The sequence below is a fragment of the Lepidothrix coronata genome, unplaced genomic scaffold, assembly GCF_001604755.1.
Source record: "Lepidothrix coronata isolate B3197 unplaced genomic scaffold, Lepidothrix_coronata-1.0 Scaffold1, whole genome shotgun sequence".
NCBI lineage: Eukaryota > Metazoa > Chordata > Aves > Passeriformes > Pipridae > Lepidothrix > Lepidothrix coronata.
This window is the reverse complement of record NW_016690181.1, coordinates 2626770-2647189: the sequence shown is the minus strand read 5'-3', so window position 1 is coordinate 2647189 and position 20420 is coordinate 2626770.

Genomic DNA, 20420 nt, shown 5'->3' with positions numbered 1-20420 from the left:
CCCTATATGTGGTATTTTCTCTTTATATGTAAAAAAGTGATGTCTCCAGTGTTGTTTTGGTACCTGAGGCAGCTAAACCCTTTCAGTCTCTTCCTGAATGTCTCAGCCTCTAATGCTGAGGTGAGGTCCATGGCTCAGGTGAGAAGACCACCTTCCTTCTACTACTCTCTGCACCCTTATTTAAGCACTCAAAGACCTCATGGTCTCCAGAAAGTGTCCTTTTCCCAACCCCGTGGAGGACTGCTGTCTTCTCACCAGTTGCCTGATGGTGTATCAGAAGTCCTTACAGGATCCTGGAGATCTCCCAGAGACAGGGAGCAGGCTACCAGCCAGCAGAAAGAAAATACTCCACAGTTCTGATTTCTAAGGGGTTGGGGGGCAGGGAAATGTGAAAACAACCTGCATTTATTAACAGCTAACACTAAAGCACAGAGAAGCCTCTTAGGAGCTTTTACATAGCTCAGATCTGTGTCTTTACCTGCTCTCCTGCAGTCACAGCAGCAATGACTTGCCACAGTTAGATTAAGAGAACCCTCTTTAGCATCCAGCACCCAATTCAGGGTCTGATCCAGTTAATACATATTGCCAGTTAGTTACTGTGTTGTGTCACCACCTTTCAAATATGAAGAAAAATAAATGGCCTTTGCAGACATATGCCATATGCCCATATATGGGCACATGCCCATTTAAGCTTAGCAGAATGCCAGTGAAACCACGAGCTGGTGCTTTTATATCCACACATCTCACCTGTGGTAGACAAAAACCAAAACCAAAATCAACATGCCTGTTCCTTCACTTTTTGCCTACCCAGTCTATTTAAACTGTAAAGTATTTGAGGAAGGAACTGTCCTTTGCTGCAGCTTTCATAATATTCAGGTGCTTCAAAGATGCAACACAGGAAAGATCCTGGGCATTCTAAACTGCAGAATGAAGACATGAAAGTGGCAATAACTGATCTATGATATAAAAAACAAAAGCTGATTTCCCTAGCTGACCCTGAACGAACACAACATGCATACTTTGAACTAGGTGTTTTCTTACTAAAACACCTGCAGTAAGACTGTACCACTATGAGTACCACTACCCCTTGCAGTATAAAGCTTTATGGCTATTCCATTTGAGTGTGTTTATGAGAAATCTGAGTGGGCAATAGTAGCAAGGCATTTTCTGTACATTACGTTTATGACAGACTGTCCCACCATGAGTAACTGTGGGGCACGCTGCTGGGAACAGGCTGGAGAGGAACAGATCATACCATGTGAATCCAAACTGGCAGCATGTGGGAGTGGTGAGAATCCTGGTATGGAAGGAGCTCTTCACCATGTACTAGCTATTGCACTCATATTTTGCCTTTGGAAAGCCAAGTATGTTCATCTCTACCGGAGAGTAGGGAGAGCAGCAGGAAAGGGGGTCTTTGCAACAGTTCCAAAAGCCTCACACATGCATGTGTGCAGGCAATGTCACAGTCCCTCGGGAGCCAGCAGTACAGCATTCCTGACCAGCCCTGTTCAGCCAGTAGAGGTCTACAGAGTCGTCACAGCCTGAGGCTGCAGCTCTGAGGCTGTGAAGACTCAGGGTAGGTGGCAGACTATGTCTGCCTGTCACAAGGCACCTTAACTGAGCAGAGCTGTGGGGGTCTCTTGGAATTGAAGACAGAGCAGTGCTCTGTTCCTGCACACTCTGGTTAATGGGGAATAGAATAGGAGGGCTAAAAGAGCATAAAAATGCCCTGTGCTGCATGCAGGAATGTACTGTTACTGTGAGCAAGATTTGTGGCTTCAGGGATCGCTTACTAATATTGAGAGTACAGGTGCATCACTGCGTGATCAGAGTTTGCAGACACTTGGCCAAAGTGTGGTTTTTTATGTAGTTAGAAGGTTTTGCACAGCTCTGGGACTACAATGGCAAGGGAAAAAACTGACCCTGTAATAAATAAGGAGTCCATATAACCATGGGAAGTGCACTGACGTCTTGCAAAATGCTGCCTTCAAGGGTCAGGTTGAAGTCTTGGGAAGAGTGTGTGTGGCACCAAAACTCATATTATAGTACAGACAAGGGCTTAGAATGGACCCCAGCAGCCAAGGGAAGGCAACTTGGGCACTTTCAATGGCACTCAAAGGTAACACCCTTCTTCCTAAGCTATGAGACAAAACAAACTCTACCCTTTGAGAAACCCACAGGGACTGGGGAATTTATATCCTGGCCTTCATTTCCTCGTGGCACGTGAAGCAGCACACCAGGTAACACGCATTAATTTAGTGCCAGTGTGCAGAGCCAGGAAGGGCATCTCTCTGACAGTCACTGCTCATGTTTCAGCTTCAGACTGCAGCTCCACACAAGGAGCATTACTGCAGAGCAACAGGCATGGGGAGAAAACAAACAGCATCATTTCCCCTCAGTATCAGATTCTTACCCCAAGACCCTTCAGTAGTGTGCTCCCTGGCCATGAGCAGGATTGGTGGACTGCAGCCATAGCACCAGAAGGTGCTCTTCACCAACAACAGACAAGCTAACATTGTGTGGGAGACAGCAAGTTGCATGTCTCACCAGCCTACTATCACAAAACTGTCTGAAAATAGCTGAACTAGAAGGCTGCAGAGCAGGCACCCTCCAGTCTGCGCTTTAAAGGTGCAGAAAGCTTTCTGGTTTTCTCATTGCCTCTTTGCTTTAGGGGACAGCTGTACACCTGGTTCAGCAGCAGCTGTAGGGTCCCTGGCACCACTGGAGCCCTCAGGGAGGCAGGGATCAGATCCAGCCCCCTGAACAGCAGCTTGTGCATGCTGCATTTTGTTTCTTGTCAGAGGCTCATTAACATGTTGATATTTAATCCCTGCCACTAGGGCAAAAAGGAAGAGGGGATGTGGAGTGCAGGGCTTCTGAAGGTTTGGAGGAGAGGCAGCACACCTGTCAGTGGGACTGCAGGTTCAAAAATTCTGACTCCCATGGCAGCCTGGAGGCAGGTGGGGAGAGCAGACCATGTGCTTCTTTAGGAGTGGTTAAAGATGTGACCATGGCCCCTCAGGGACCAGCACAGTTAGTCACTTCTGCAGCATTGATGTTTTGGAGAATAGCTGATTGGCTTTTCGTTTCAGTTTCTCAGGCTCACACACATACTGAAATTATAGTATTGAAGGGGCATTTAGAACAGTTTAAGGGGTATCTGTAAGCCTACACCAGAAGTAGATAACAGTACCTGATGGGTAATGTGAGAGACAGAGAAAGAGGGTAAATTCTGCAGATGGCAGCTGCAGAGCCTGGAAGTGTTCAAGGCCAGGCTGGATGGGATTTTGAGCAACCTGGGCTAGTAGAAGGTTTGCCTGTCCATGGCAGAAGGGTTGGAAATAGATGGTCTTTAAGACCCCTTCCAACCCAAACCAGTCTAAGATTCTATAAAAAAGCATGTCATGGAAAGCAGCTGCACTGCATACACTTACTTTGAAAAGGATTCCTCACTGTCCACCTCTGCTTCTATTTCACTTCCGTTTTATTTCTTCAGGCCCTGTTACCTCCTTCCTGAGAATAACTAACTGCAGGTCTCCAAACTTTTTAAGTCACTTTTCAGAGATGCAGAGGCATTCAAGGCACTGCTGGGTATCCACACAGGATACCATAGGAGAAGACACCACCGCAGACCTGCAGAGATCAGCCATTTCCCAGGAGGGTGGATGCCATTCTTCACATCTTTCTAAATTTAATTGTTTACTTCCATAAACTTCACCTTTGTTTTAATGCTCTTAGTCCAGCCATCCTGCTGTGTCCGATGGCAGTTAATGCCACAGGGTTGCAGTTGCCAAATGAAAGGGAACGCCTCTTCATGCAGGCACATGGCTGCCTTGAGGGTGCTGAATACCCCGGCTGTAATTTTCTAGACCTGAGTGATTAGGTCTAAAATGCCTTTGCATTAACCTGTGCAGTATTTATTCCACACATCTTGTGTTCTCCTCTTGTTCTCTGCTTTATTTATAAGCAAAAAGCATTGTTGAAAGTTACAGCATGCAATTTCCTGTAACCTGGATGGAATGTGTTCTGTAGCGTGAAGAAAGCTTCTGCTAGTAGTACAAGCAACAACTGGTGAACAGACGTGGAGCCAATTTTTTTTATTTCTCAGCTATCTTTCCTACTAATGTAATTGCACCTACTCCAACAGTTACATGGGTGTAAATCAGGATCACAGGAGTTCAGGGTGAGGGATCTATTCCCTCTCCTCTCTCCCAACTCCTACTTTTCAGGCTCTGCAGCTGCCCTCTGCAGAAGTCACCCTCTTTCTCTGTCCATCATGTTCTCCATCAGGTATTGTTATCCGCTGTAGGTTACAGCAGGTGGAGGCTGTGTTATCATTAAAGACAAACACCTCTCTTCAGTCCTGCCCTCCACCTTGCTGTCACTAGCACCCTGCGGGACGTGCCCGGGTGAATGGCACAGTTCCTACACTGCCACAAACTGAAGGCAATACTGAAGAGAATCCCTTTGGCTGCAAAACCAGACTGCTGGAGCCGACTGCTCGTCCAAACAGAGGTGTTACCACACCATGGCGCTGTGGGTCCTGCGGGCAGGGTCTGTGTGAACTTTAGTTCCTCTACTCTGAGCTGGACAACATTTATACTGAGGAGACAGAAGAATTAAAATAAAATAAGAAGGGTTGGTCTTCACCTGGTGCTTCACTGGGTTCAAAAGCTTTCAGTGTGAGTTCATTCTTTGCCCCTTCATCCCTCTATCAATAAAAAGGACTCAAGATCCTCACACTGATATTTTCACATGTAACACAGACATCTTCCTAAAAAGGAGGCACAGCTGGGCCATGAAGGACTGTTTCAGTGCACAGTCTTTTATGCCTGCCTGGTATACGAGACACACACGTTTCCCAGTCTCAACTACCTCCTTTAGGGAACAGTTAATATATGCTTTTTCTGACATTCTTCTCTGGGACCGTGAAGACTGCTCAGGGGATGAGAGACTGTATACCCTAGTGTTGTTAAGCAGTCACATGAGTCTTTTGAATAAGCCTGTAAGGAATTCACCCTTCAGGCTATAATTAAGTGCATTATATATTTATTACTGGTGTACTGTGGGGTTTCCATCAGGTCACTGTCACTGACACAGGACTCACTCTCCAAATCATTATGAATGCTATATAGGGAAGGTCTTCTGCATGGCTTCTACTGGAATTCTTCAAGCATAAGTAACTGTGCAGTACACAATCAGCTCTCTATTTCTGATGTTCAGTTAAAAAGTCACATGCCATAGATGATGTTCACAAAGCAAAGGGAGACATGATCTTTCCCAGCTATTATTTACCATATACACAGTGCAATAAACAGGTACTTCTTGGCATGCATACCAAGGCTGGAACAAGGAAAGTAGATGAGATGTGCAGCAGAAGGGATGGGGCTTTTGGTTTTCTTTTGGTTGGTTGGTTTGGGATTTTTTGTTGTTTGTGGCTTTTTGTATTTTTTGTTTTTAATGAATACCCTATTACTTTAATTACTTTAATGAATACCTCATCACTTTGTCTTCATACTCTTGGTTAGCAGCTTATAGTGAAGTTTGAAAACAACCATGAAGGATGAACCTTTCTGTTCGTTGGACCAGAGAGGAGCTCACTTCTGATCTCTTTAAACCTACTCGCTCACACTTTCTTGCAGAAAAATTCCTACTAGCTCCAGGATAACATTCCTGCCAGACTCTGAATGTCATCATATGGAGATCTGCTCCCACACAGAAGGGTGCAGAAAAGATGATGTGCTAATGAGCTACCTTCTTATCCCTGCTGTCAATTCAGTGACTCTCCCTCCTCCTCTTCCCTTCTCCTGAACTGCAAATATAATTGCTTTCCAGCAGCACTGTGAAGAGCCCAGTCCATCTGCAACCCTGGAATCCCTCCAGAGGGCAAAGTCTTGGTTTTTTTGCTTCAAATTATCTTGTCTCTTCTCTAGAGGAGAAGGAAAGAAATACCAACCAGGGCACTGGTGCAGCCAGACTGAGCAGTTGAAATGAGGCCAGCATCCCTTTTACCATCGGACTACTCAGGCTGTCCTGCCAGTGCTCAGCAGGCCAGTGCAAGCCTGTTGCCACCATGCCACTAGTACTGTTATTCTGCTTGGCAATGTATCTTGTGCCTCTGAGCCTCCTCTCCTCATGCCTTTCTCAATATATTACCTAGCACCCAGCAACCAATATAATATCTAACACAGTATGGGTAGCCCAAACACTTAACTCCTCTACCATGTTCCATAAAGAACTTCACAATCTCCGCATGCACAGGGCTCAGGTGCAGGCAAGCAGGGTACTCTGACATTGCTCACACTGGTTGCTATTTAAACTTGGGTCAAGCCACTTTCCCCTCCCACTCTTCCTAGGTGTAAAGTGGGGCTAATACTTACTCATCTGCCTCCAAGAGGAATAGTTAGACTCAATTAGCTAGTGTAAAAAGAGTTCTGCACATTACCAGAGGACACTGATGCAATGTCTGAGCCTGTTCAGGCAAGAGGTATGCTCAAGCTAGAGGCAGTGAATACAGCAAGGTCAACACGAGGTTTGATGGTACTTGTGGTCTACTAAAGGCATAGAATAATTTCAGGTGTCATGGTTATCAGCATCTTTCTTTCACATCATCTCTCCATATGCAGATTAGAGCTTGCTAAGAGGCACATAATGTGATTCTTGGGGCTGTCCTGTGCAGGGCCAGGAAGTGGACTTCAGTGATCCTAGTGGGTTCCTTCCAACTCAGAATATTCTGTAATTCTGTGAGTAGTGCTTAGGGCCCTTGGAAATGAGGAGAATGAGAAATCAGCCAAGGACAAAAAACCTGACAAGCAAGAACCCTGCATGGGAAGACAAATTTGCCTGCTCAGTTTTCTTAGAGGATCCATAGGTACAATATTTGTCAGCATCTAAGCAGTTGCTTTAGTTTCTCTCATACAGAGGCAACATAACAGGAAAAAGATGTGTCAATAAAGATTTAACAAAAACTAGTTATGCTTTTAAACTGTTTTTCCCCAGCTCCCTTTTTAATGAAATCTATGGCAGCCTTTCATAACTTTTTCAATTTAAAGGGTCATATTGAGAGCTCAACGCTGTTTCCTGCCCTGCCTTTGTTTCTCAGTTTCCCATTTGTAGCTGCTTTTTGACTAGCCTAGTCACAGAGCATGAAAGCAATTGTTTTCAAATCCAGTGCACTATGTTCTCAACAAACACACAGAAAAACTGGGGGATTCAGCCTGTAAGTATTTTTATCTGATGTCTTCTGGGAAAAAACATATGTAGCCACCAGCTGGCCTTCCCACATGGATTTCTTCCACTTAAGGACTTAGATGTTCTTTAATATTGACACTCACCCATATGATGCAATCTTTGCTACATATATCACCAATGCTGTAACACGCCACAATGACACTTCCACTCAGGTACTCGAGTCCTCTCATGGCACATCCCACCATGAGCAATATGTAAAACATGAAGCTATTGCACAACCATATCATGACACTTTTCTTCCATTACCTCCAGCACAGCATCTTGCAATTCTTCTTTAATTGCTCTCATTTTCTTCCTCTACCATAAATATATCTAAAGAACAGACCAAAATAGCTCATAGAAAATAGGCCAACTCTGTTACAGGAAAGTGGCTGAAATTTGATGGAGGAGTTACCTCTCAGGCTGAAGGTTTCACAGAAGGTGCTGTGGAGTCTAGTTTTGACTTTTCTTTGATGCATAACTCAACAACATGACAGAACTGAATGATCTCACACCTGCTGATGTTTGAAAGAAGACAAATAGCAAGACTATATTTATGTTCAACATACACTAAATCACGCTGGCTTACAAGGAGGAATATGAGACAGTTCTTGACTTAGATTTGCTCTCTCATTTGTACTACTTGACTGCAAAGAAGTGCAGTACATAGGCTTTGTTAGATGAATGGAGCCCTCTTCAACTATATCCATCACTGCTTTGCGCCACTCTAACACCTTGCAGCAAAATTTAAATTCTTTCTGCTGTTGCATTTAACCTGCCTACCCATGTATCCCTCCACAATTACTCTCTCATAGCCAAGCTCTCTACAAGCAACAGCTGTCTGCTGCCCTCCACTCTGTCTGCTTACCCATGGGAGTCCAAGGGCTAAGAAATCCTAGGGCTCTACTGTGCTGCTTTGCAGTACAAGGCAGGGAAAATTTGGAAAGCCAGTTTAAGAAGGCAGCTAAGGGAAAAGAGGAACGCTTGGAGGTGGATGTGTACTCTAAGCTACTGTTTCAGCAAATATTACCTTAACCTGTTGAATAGCAGTTTGTTTGTCCTGTTCATTTAGGCTAAAGCATATACACACAACCCTGCCAGCAGGTCTAGAGAAGCAGCAAGAAAAAGCTGGGACTTTCCCACCAGCTGGATCTAGAAGAGAACAGCTATCCACAGCCTTTTTTTGCAGAAAATTCATATTACAGGCTCCCACTTCAGCACAGAGTGGGGGATAGGAGAGGAATAGGCGGCCAATGATTCAACTAGAGATGCAGCATGAAACAATCCCTGGACAATAGTTTGATCACCATAGACATCTTAAGGATTGGAGAGAAGAGGCATTGGCAGATTTGGAGGGATTCTTCATACCTCTGACTTTGAAGATATCTGTTATGCATAGACTCAGACTCAAATTAAAGGAATCACAAACTGCTTAATCTTAAGCACATGATTAAGTTCAGCATCAAGTGATTTAAACACATTCTTACCAGTCTTCAACTAGGAACCGCTGATCCTTATTTTCTTGTTTAAGCTTTAAAACAATAACAGGGTCTTATCATAACATTATACATGCAGATAGTCTGTGAGAGGGCAGCACTGTGACTGCCCATTCCAGTTTGGGACAGTGTAATACGGAATAAAGATAAAGGCTTTGGTCTTAGCCTGTAGTGACAGACTTTAGGAATAAGGCTTCTGCCAACTGAGATCCTAGAGAGAAAAACACTATTGTCCTTTCATATTGCATCCACCTTTGCATTAAGCCTCTCTCTTCCAGACAGTGCCCAAGTGCTCCAGCTGACACTGCAAGCTACCTGTTGCTAGAGGCTGGGGCCTTGGCAGGTTGTAGCCAAGTGCTGTGGGATTGGAGGCTGTGAGATTAAAGGGTGGTTTTAAAAAGAGAAAATTATTATCCTAAAGAATCATTAACCCCTTAAAGAGCCATAAAACAACAGCCTTCCTATCTTGCTGGCACCAATTTCCTAAAATGGGACTTCTACTAGAGAGAAGATTAAAATATATTGGAAACTCTCAACTGTTCCACAATATGCCATGTATGTATAACCCACAAAATTAAGAATGGGCTGTACATGTCCCAGCACTGCTGATAGTAATTTCACATTCCTCAGAAACTGGAGCACAAGCAGCTGTACAACTACTTTGTTATAATTGTCTGGAAGTGCTGGGTTAAGAGCTTATTTATCTTCTTACAGAAAATACGGACTCAAGGAACTGGTTTCTATCCAATACACAGATAACAGGACAGAGAGTCTTTCCTCAACAGTGCAATCTGTACCAAGGTGGGGTTCACACATCTTTGAGGATTTGAGTTAGTGGAGAGTCGTGAAATTTTATACCAAGGACAACATCAAGAGAACGTTTGAGGTTTTTGCTTGAAATGAGAGGAGGGAAATACCAACCAAAAAAACCTGACACTGTCAGCTGTTGTCCTGGCACCAGCCTAGTGTTCCTACCTCATAAGAATCTGGCTGCGTGCTCTTTAGCCTGATGTAACCTCAGGCTATGTGTAACATCAGAGTTAGTAAACAGGCGGTGACAATGCCTCTGCTCGTGTGCAGCATTCCAGTCCAATCACTACATAACATACCAATCACTCACGTTATGATTTTGATATTCCACTGACACACCAGTCATCAGCCTCCAGCATCCATGCAACCAGAGTGTCTGCAGATTTAGTCTGCCTCAGGAGATTTCCCATAGTCAGCACTGTACAGCTCGCTGCTAGATTTCACACTGGCCATTAAACACGGAGGGTGCCCTGGTAAAATTTGCATCCAGATTCAACCAAACTACATCACCATTCACTCTGTGTTGTTATGACTGGCTTTGGAGGAATGAGTGCTACAAATGTGGTACAGGGATGCAGGTAGAATTCAGATTGGATTAAGTAGATTACTTCTTAAAAGCACATAAACCACATCAATCTCACTTGTCCCTCTTTTCAAAAAAGTCCCACTGTTTTCCAAGAGCCAAATAGGCCTAGATGCATGTAGCCCTGCACCTACACTACCCTTTATTCCAGCCAAGGCAGATAAACTGTACTTACATTCTGCTTTGGTGACATTGTCACCACATACAGATAGACATAACTAGGTGGGATATTTGGCACTGGGAAGACACCACAGTACCTCAAACTATCAAAGAGCTGCTGAGAGCTGACATTAGAAAGGGAAGAGTGACAAGGAAATCTCTGGCCTTGACATAAATAGATGAAGTTTCTGAATTCAGCATGGCTCAAACGAGCTTCTGCTCCTATGTCAGTATCAAAAACACTCAGCATTTAGCAGGTTAGGACGAGGTTAGGAACATGAGAAGAATTAAAATCTCCAATGGAGGTGTGTCATGGCAGAGCTGGAAAAGGTTAGTGCCAGAACAGGATCAATACCAGAATCAGAGCAGATGGAGAAAAGCAATCTCATAGGGAATATTGATATGTCAAAGTCGGCCAAGAGAGGAGCAATATCAGGATGTGGTGAGTGCAGGAAGAAGTTCAAGCTGACACTGCAGTTACATGCATGCAGGAGTTACGCAAGCAGAAATGAGAACACATTAACAGTAAATACCTTGTTCTGTCAACACTGGATGCTGTTTTCAGCCACAGGGATTAAAATACTGGCAAAGTATGACAGCTCTTGATGGAGCAGAAGTCTATTTGACGGTGCCCACAGGTCATTGATAGCTGAGGAACTCCTAAGAGGAGCTCAGATGCCTTCAGTAGTTATCTTAACCAGCCAAGAGCTTGGTCACTGCCCTCCTATATCATTTTGCTGTCACAGCTACTGTGCAGTCTAGTTCTTCAAGTCACCATGTTCCCTGCACAGAAGAGGATGCAATGGCTCATGAGTCACTTTCCTGTTGCCTCCCAGTTAGGAGCACGGATCACAGAACTGCACTGTGAACACGTCCTACACGCTGCTTACATGGTGAGAAGGTGCAGCAGAAACATCTCTGCACCTAGAAAAGCTGTTGAGTATTCTTCTTTGCCATGCATTCCATCAAAAGGCTGGCAGAAGCCTTCTCACACATGCACTGGGAGCAGGAAAGTTATAATTGATTAATGGACAGGCTGCTCAGGGCTGCGGGAGCCCTGGTTGCTTGGGCATTCTGACACATGGCAGCACAGCTACCATTTCACAAAGTGCACCTGTGACTTTTGCCCAGGGAACAAAAGCAAAAATACAGCCTCTGGGTAATGACTTCTTGTTTCTGCCTGGAGAAGAGAGGTGAAGTTAGCGCCTCCAGGCATAGGCATGTCTAGATGACACAAAGCCAGGGCAGAAACACCAGCGGTCACAGTAAGCCCAGCTGGTACAGCCATGCAGTCCGAGGCTCTCTGCACTGACGGTGCCATGCGTCACAAGTAGTAGAGGTGAACCAGCCCAGTGGCTCTCAGCGTTCCTACGTGCCTGGAGTCAGCTTCCCCAAAACACACCCCCTTACACAGTGCTGCCCCAGGGAATTCACTCCAATTTATGCTAATGCTCTGACTCACCCTGTTGATAGACCTCTCTCTTTGCAGCCACTACAACAGCAGTCTTGGCTGGGCAGTCAAGTGCCTGAAGCCTGGCCACTGATGTTCCTCCTACCTACCTTCTGTTATCACCACAGCCTGTGACTTGATGCGATATGTCCTCACAAGCCTTATGTTTCCATCTTAGTATGGGTCAGCATTACCATTCTGCCACATGGCCCTGGTGTTTCATTCAGGGCAGAAAGGAAACTTTCCTTCCCCAAAAAGAGCACAATAAAGTATCATAGAATCATGAAATATCCTGAGTTGGAACAGACTCACAAGGATCATTAAGTCCAGCCCCTGGCCCTGCCCAAGACATCCCAACAATCCCACCATGTGCCTGAGAGCATTGTCCAAATGCTCCTTGCGCTCTGTCAGGTTTGGGGCTGTGACCACTGCCCTGGGGAGCCTGTTCCAGTGCCCAACCACCCTCTGGGGGAACAACCTTTTCCTGATATCCAGCCTAACCCTCCCCTGACACAGCTTCAACTGTTCAGCTGTTCTCTCAGTTACTAAGGAACTGTACTAAGTATGTCACCAGGTCATCTTCATTGAGGGAAGTTACCGATGACTACAACAAAAAGGCAAAAGAAAGAAGGAAAGACAGTGTGTAATTAACACTCTCCAGAGTCATCAATACCCAAAATACAGTTTGGCTTTTTGATTTAAGAAAATGCATCCAATCAGAGCTTGACTCCAAATTTTTGTTAATTTACACAGCTATTGCCTTAAATATACATTGCCATACAAGCTCTGAACAAAAAGCACTTTAGAGCTGGACAGTGGGAAGATGCAGATGAGAACACTGTGTTTCTTGCTTTCATGAGGACCAGCTATCCCACCTGGAATGCTGATTGGTTTACTAACTTTATTTACTATACAATACTCTCTGGAGATCCATGGAAGTGTGGCTGGATTTTTTGTAAAGCCAAATCAGACTTCAAAGAAGCTATGACCAGAGCCATTGCCAGTCTGGTAATAGACCACAAAATCATGATTTCTTTTAGAAAGAGGATCCCTTTTATTTCACTAGAAAAATTCAGTTCCTACATGGGCTACAGCTGCACTTTCTGACTTCTCACTCCAGAGGTCTTGAAGTATGATATCTCCTAAACTTAACTGAAAGAGGTTTAATGTTGAAATTATTTTATCTTCATATTCAATAATACTTTTTAAGTATTTGAGAGTCATGATATCCCCATGGTGGAAATGATAACACTGAGCTTTCAAATGCTGCTATAGTCAATTGCCACAAAGGTTATGAAGCATGGAATGCACCAGGACAACACAGGATTGGTCACAACCACCAGCACATCAGCTCTGTCCAGGCAGATTCTTTTCCTGTTTTGATCTTGCATGTGGTTGAGTGTAGGAGGACAATGCCTATCACTGGCCATACCAAAAAAAAAAAATCTAACAGCAACTGATTACTTTTGAGTATTCTCAGCTGTCCAGTCCAAGTTCTTGCTGTCCCCACATGCAAGAAGGCACTTGACTTCACAGAGCAGCATGTCTGACACCCAGGTTACAGGCAGGAGTCTATCCAACTTTGGAGAGATGTTCAAGAACTGACTGCTGTCCCACAGCATGGGAAGGATGGTCTGGACCAACTGCTGGGCAGCACATGTTACTTATGCATTTGTGCTCCAGGCTGAATGAGAATTGATTCTATGGAACCTGCGTGTAGTCACGCAAGTCCTCGTGCCTGTTATGCTGGCACTCATCTTTGTCTTCTGGGGCAGAAAGCCCAATCTGATACACAGATGCTCTCTCTGAATTAAAGAGCTGGCAGATCTTGCTTACCATATTTGCCAGGGCACCACAAGGAAGACAGGCAACGCTTAGCAGGTGTGTGAGTCATTTCTTGGCTAATTAAGTGGTTTTTTTCCATAACATTTTGTTCTAAATAAATAGCGTTGGGCTTTAAGGAAGGTGGTGACCGTTGGCACATTCTGCTCTTCATCTTTGCGAAGAGCACCTGTAATTACTAAGGACAAGTCTTTGGATCTGCTGGGCTAATTGCAAAAAGATTCAGCAAAGGAAACTGCAGACCTAGATTACCAAATCAAAGGGAGAAGAAAGCAGGGTTTTATTTTGGGATAGCTGAGAACGAAGGGCCCAAAATCTAAGTGGACGTGATTTAGGAAATCACAAAAGAAGTACAGTTACCGTTGAGATAGAATCTGTCCTATTAATACTACAAAAGCAAACATGTTAGCTCACATACAACACATCTACAGCAATCTTTCAAATTAAACAGTTTTCAATGTATGTGCCAGAGGTACTAAAATACAAATATTTTCAGCAGGACTGCAAATTTCCTTCAGACATAGACACAGTCTTAACCTCAGAATACAAAATTCTGCCCAGCATGGCCACGTTTAAAGTCTTTCAGTATTTGTCACTAACAATAAACAGCTGGATAGCAGCCACAATCTCAGGACTATTTAGTGGGTTTTTTGTCACAGCAGTGAGACTTTTAGTCATTTAGTCATTCTAGAAATAAGCAAATGTCATTTGCTGCTACAACAGCATAAAACATCTGTCTTCCTCTATATCAAGCATCACAATAGGTAGGTCATTTGCTTGCAGCAACCCTCAAATGTTCAAGAGTGAAATGTATCTACATTCTTTGCTAATAAGCCCTTGGTTTGCATCTGTTCTTTTGCCTCCCTTGACACAAGCACCAGAAGTTCTTGGAACAGTCCTTTTGCTTTGGACATGGCAATTTTTTTAAAGGCCTCATAACAATCACCATCTTGTCTTTTATTGGTTTGCATCTAAGATATCTTTGGTCTTGATGGTCATAACTCTGCCTGTAATCTCACTTCCTTCTTGATCCTCTTTTTATTTGACTAGAAATCTTCTCACTGAGTTTTAAACTCTTTGCAATGTGCAAATTGCCCCTAACTTCTGCAGCTCTTGCTTCATTGCATAGCAAAGTACCAAACCAGTACCAACCTCTCTGTTGACTTTTTCCTTTTCCATTCTGTATGAGCTCCCTAATAGTTCTTAAACCCTATTTGAAATCAGCTGGTTACTTCCCTAAACAGTATCCTTCCCTGCTTAGGATGCAAATCGTAGATTTGCTTTCTACCTTTGAATTAAAATTCTATGTCTTTTCCACATTTCTGTCTTTGGACTATTCAGTCTACCTGCTTGTATCAACTGTTACTTCAGGTTTTTCTCAAATCTGCTTAAAAATTTAGCTATAAACCCATTTTTCTTCTCTTTATACTGCAACAGAATCTAAATCACCTCCTGAAGTGAAACTGAATGGCAACACTAAATCAGCCCGGATAAGACGCTGACTTTTACATCAAGGCTGAGGTTCCCAACCCAAGCCTTGTGAGCCCATGCCTCCTCCATTGGTGTCTCATCTTAAAGCTGCCAACATGGACATCCACATGACTCCTCAAAATGCCCTTCTAGGTGTCAGCATAGTATTTGGGCAGAGAGTGAAGCCATGGGGAGCAAAGAACAGGAGGTTACACTGTACCAAAGGATGAGCCAATCTAGTGCACGGGTCACAGCCTCAGATGAGCTCCTAGGTTTGGGATGCTGTGACCTCAAGCAAAAGGGGTTTCCAGCAGGTCTGCACTCAGCTTTTATGTTCAGTGTACAATCTGTTCATCCCTCAAGCTATGATAGCAGCAAGTGTTTGAGTTTCTTTCCTACCTTAAAGGGAGAAAAGACAAAATTCCCTAAGCTTCTGCTACAACCATTCACAACCCTCTCCTCACTCTTTGCTCACTATGTCTGCCTTTAACCAAGAAAAAAAAAGTCTGAAATTCAAGTTCTGATTCTTTATGGAATAATTTTTTATGGACTAGTGCTGAGAGGGACCTTGTATCAGTCAGCAACATGGAATATGACAGAGGGACAGGGTGACCAGAGCAATCGAGGCCAGCTCCTGCCAGATGGATTAAAACTGCCCACCAGCTTGAAGGGAGAACAAGAGGGGAAGTCAGCAAAAAGCATTGCGCAGCAGATCATGCTGGTGTACAAGACTTAAAAGCCAAAATGCTAATGCTGGGTTTTCTAGCATTGATGTCATGCTAAAATGCTCTTTGGACCTATGGATTCCCTGTCCCTCCCCCCTAATATAACCAATTCAAATACAAAACAAGTTTGTTATTGCTCCATCAATTTTGTCAGTCCCATCTGTGAACAGGGCCCATGGCGAAAACTACCAACACAGCTGACAACAGTCAGAGCCATAGCAATCATAAGGCTGAACAGACTGAATGTGGAGTAGGTCAGCATCAGTTTAAGTTCTGTCCAGCAGAAGAATCTCCCAAACTATCCCCTTGTCCTAGATATGAGGACTTGCTTTTCAGTTTGGTGTCCTTACAGTACTTTATTTCCTGGATTTTAGGGGGAATAAACATACTGGTATGTCCTTTGCCATTTTCATTTCTCTTTGCTCAGGATTGTATTTAACCCCATGAGTTAAAGCATTTAACAATAGAAGTGTGTTCCCTTCAGATGCAGCAAACAAATCTAAATATACTCATTGTCTCCTGTTCTCTACCTCATTCCTGATCCTCAAGCTTTAATATGGAAGCTTTGACAATGTTGTTTCTGTATTTCCATGTTTGAAACAAAGCTGACTGCATGTTTCTATGGTGTGTTCACATCTGGAGAGGATTTGTAAATGCCATAAGAACTGGATTCATCAAACAGAAGTGAGTAAGACCTCTGGTGATGCACATGTATGTTGCATTGTGAATATCAGGTGAATAGTACTGATTTACATTGCTTTAAAAAGTCTGTGGCATTGTTTGAACCTTACGTCCAATTGCAAATAATTGTAACCTTTGCTGAAGCCTTCAGGAAAAAGCTAGAATTTAGTTTTTAGATTCTCTTGTCTGCTCATTGTAGAAAGAGGAAAGCAGTGCCAAGCTGTTGGAGGAAGATGTAGTACCTGGAAATAATCTGGCAATCCTCCTTTCCCCAGCTGATATTTTCTTAACAGAACAACTTTTGGTGAAATCCAGTGTTTGCTCTCAGCTTACTGAAGCAAATAAGAGGCCCAAACACAAGCCACTGCTATGTGTCATGCCAGTCCTGTTGTTGGTTTTTCTGGCTCTAGGATGATTCACCACTATCCTGAAAAACAGGCAGCCCTGGCACTGCTAGTCACCCGGCACCAACATGGGAATGCTCACTCTGGGGAAGCACAGCATATACTGCTAAAGAGAAGCTACCTTCTCCTTTTCCTGAAATCTGGAAAAACCAGTTTCGGGATGTAACAGATAAAGCTACGATTGCCTTTTTCTCTTTCACAAAGGTTTCCAGGCCAAAATAAGCATTCTTACTGCTGTTAAGCTATTATTATTATTATTATTATTATTATTATTATTATTATTGTAATTAAGAGAGTATGACCATTATCTTCCATTTTTTCCCCTTTAGTCACTTTTAAACTGTTGAAATCCTGTTTTTTTTCCATCTCCTTTTGTTGTACTTCCAAATCTACACCATGTTCCTCAACATTTAACTCCACTGCTCTTCCACATCCTCTCTCACACCTATTCGAGCATTCCTGTGGTTCAGTTTGGCAGGCTGTTCTCTTTGCCTTGTGAACACAAGCTCCAACAACATGGACAGACATTAAACCCTCTCCTTAGTATCCACCCGCTTCACTTACATAGCTGCATCTATACTGTCTGCAAGACACCTTTTCTGCTCAGCCTTTCACCCCTAGTGATCCTCATGCCCTTGGTTCATTTAACCAAAGTACAGTGAAGGTATAGTCAATATAAGAAATGAATGAATGAAAGCTTAAAACAAACAAAAACCAATTCTTAACCTCTTGCTGTGTATGCCACAACTTCAGTAACAGTCTTCCCCCAGGCTGAGCTCCTAATGATGGAGCAATATCCCAATGTCTTTACACAAGAAAATCAGAGACTTGACTTCAAAAGGAGTTTCTAACCTCATACCTAATTGATCTGGTTGTACACCATTGCAGGGAGCAGAGACCTGTAGCATTTAACTGGTGTGGGATCTGAAGCTGGTCCCCCAAGGCTTTTGCTTTAGGCATTGGCTCTCCATTGCAAATCCAGCCTAGCTCTGCAGCAGAGCCTTTTGGCAAAGGCAGACATACAAATGAGACAGCTCTGCCCTGGAAAGGAGCAATTTTTCTCCCCTGTCAGCAAGTATGCAGTCACTTCCCAATGGTATATTTTTTATTTCTGGTCCAGTGTTCCTTAGCTTGTACCAGCAGATATCTAGTGCTTTGTTTGTGAGATGTGTGTAATCCAGTGCATTTCTCAGATGGACAAAATTCAAGTCCCAGGGAATCTGAAGAAAGAGGCTAGATTTTTTTTTTTTTTACTTGCTAGGGCAAGAGCTTCTTCAGCTTATCTTTTAGACATTGGTTTGTCTGTCACTGTTTGTGCTCTTGATAATGACGATGCACCTACATATGAATGTTTTAATGTTTTTATTAACTACATATTGGAGTTTTGCTCAAATTTCTTAGATTTTACCAGGGAAAAAAAATAACCAAATATGAAAAATATACACTTGTAAGGGGGGTACTTTTGAATTAGATGATCAATGGAGCATAGAGGCGTGAGAAAGAAATTATATTAGGATGTGAAACCAGCTAAAGTATTGTACAATGTAACTTTATGGCACAAGTTAACTGTAAGGTCCATTGTGCTTTTTAGCAAGTCAACTAAATGTCCCCTATTATTAGAGCTGAGTTCCTCCTTGGTTTTGCTACATACTGCAATATGGATACATATACCCTTGAAACACAATGGTGGAGGTCATACATAGGAGTGAGAAAGACGATGGTGAGAGGAAGATTATGTGGGCAGGGGTTGTTCGCCCCTTGCCCTACAGTAGGGCATGTGCAGACTTGCTATTAGATAATGATTAGGCGGTGTTTGGCTGCCACTCAGGGATCACCTTATACTGTGTACTGGCCCTATGTAGTGTAATGCAGAGATGATAAAAATGTGGTGTCAGGACTGCTGGGCTGAGCAATACTCAGAGACTGTGTTCCTCCGCGGGGACGCCCGCTAAGCATGGGTACCAACCAGCTGCTGCAGATCCTAGTAGCCCTGGCCTGTCTGTGTAGGGAAGCACAGTTTATTGATAGGAAGCAACCGAGAAGGTAAATGCTTTTTAATATCCTTTTAGTGTCCCTTTAATTCCCTTTTAATTAGTTAATACTGTAATAAAAGTTGTCCATAGTATTTCCTTTTAATTCCCCTTTTTACTAATTAGTATTGTATAAAAAGTTGTCCATAGTATTGCTTTAATATCCTTTTTCGGTATCCCTTTAGTTCCCCTTTTACTAGTTAATACTGTATTAAAAGCTATTGTAGTATTGTATGAATGCTAACCGATAAAGTAGTTATTTTGTATTCTTTTTTTAGCTTTTGATTCTCTTTGCTAGTTTTTTTTATTCTTACTGCAATAAAAGATTTTTTGTGGTGTCTTTATTCCGGGCATGTATCCTAACGGACTGGTACAACACTTTCTACAATGGGACACAGAGGACTGCTTTAATTCCCACATGAAACTGGTTTCATTTGATTGAAAGGACACATCATTTTAGCACTGACACACTGCATCACTAAGGCAGGAGTCCTTGTATCTTAGGGGGCAGGATCCACAAGACTGAAAATATAAGACTAGAGATTTATTTCTTGTTTTGCCAAGCAGAGCTTTGATACAGATAGGTGATAACTACACTTTCTGGAGCACTTTCTGGTCTGTGACTAAGGCCTCCAAGTACGGCAGCTGTACAAACAGGTGACAGAGTCACATTCTGCCTATGGAAAGGGACAACTGGAGGAAGAGTAGGAGGCTGCAAGCCTGTAGCAGCATGAGTGTGTGGTGTGAAGCACTGGGAGGATGCCATGCCAACCCCATACCTTTGAGCCTGAGTAAGACAGAGAAGGTGACTGAGAAAAGCGCAAGTGGAGAGGAAAATTAAGAAGCTTTGGGCTCTGATAAGGCTGACCTTGTAAAGGGTCATCCAAGGTGACAAGTCAGAGAGTCAGTCATGCAGAGCAGGAGAGGAGGGCATTCTGTGTAAGGCACAGAGCACTGGGGTAGATGTGAGAGCTGTGCAGGCTGTTGTCACCCACGGTGAATGTACCAAGGCACAGGGAGCACTCTACCAGAGCCTGTATGTGTTGTGGCTGCAACACCCTGTTAAGTGGAATGGAAAGGTGGGTGCTGTTTGATGGGAACCAACAGGAAACTAAATAAAAGACTGTAAATAGACTGTTTGGAGTGATTAAATGCAAAGGACAAGAACAATAATGAGAAATACTTCCATAAAATATCTCAGTGGTTTTGCTTCTCATTCTTTCTCACTCCTCTCTCTCCTGCTACCAAAACAAACAACTTTGTAATGTAAAGAGCCTACGTCTTTAATTGTCACAACCTGCCTAAAGCTGCTTTACAGCTGGGTCTCCATGCCATACACAGACGGCACCTGGACCCATCCACATAACAATTATTACATATTACAAGCTGACGCTGGATTTAGTACAAGGGAAAATGCATCCAACTGGCCGGATTCTGTACCACGTTCTTGCATTTGTGTGGATGTTACTGTTCCGTTTCGCCCATGTGCCTTTCGCCTCGGCCCTGCTGACGTCAGGAGCTGCCGCTTCACCCAGTTAAA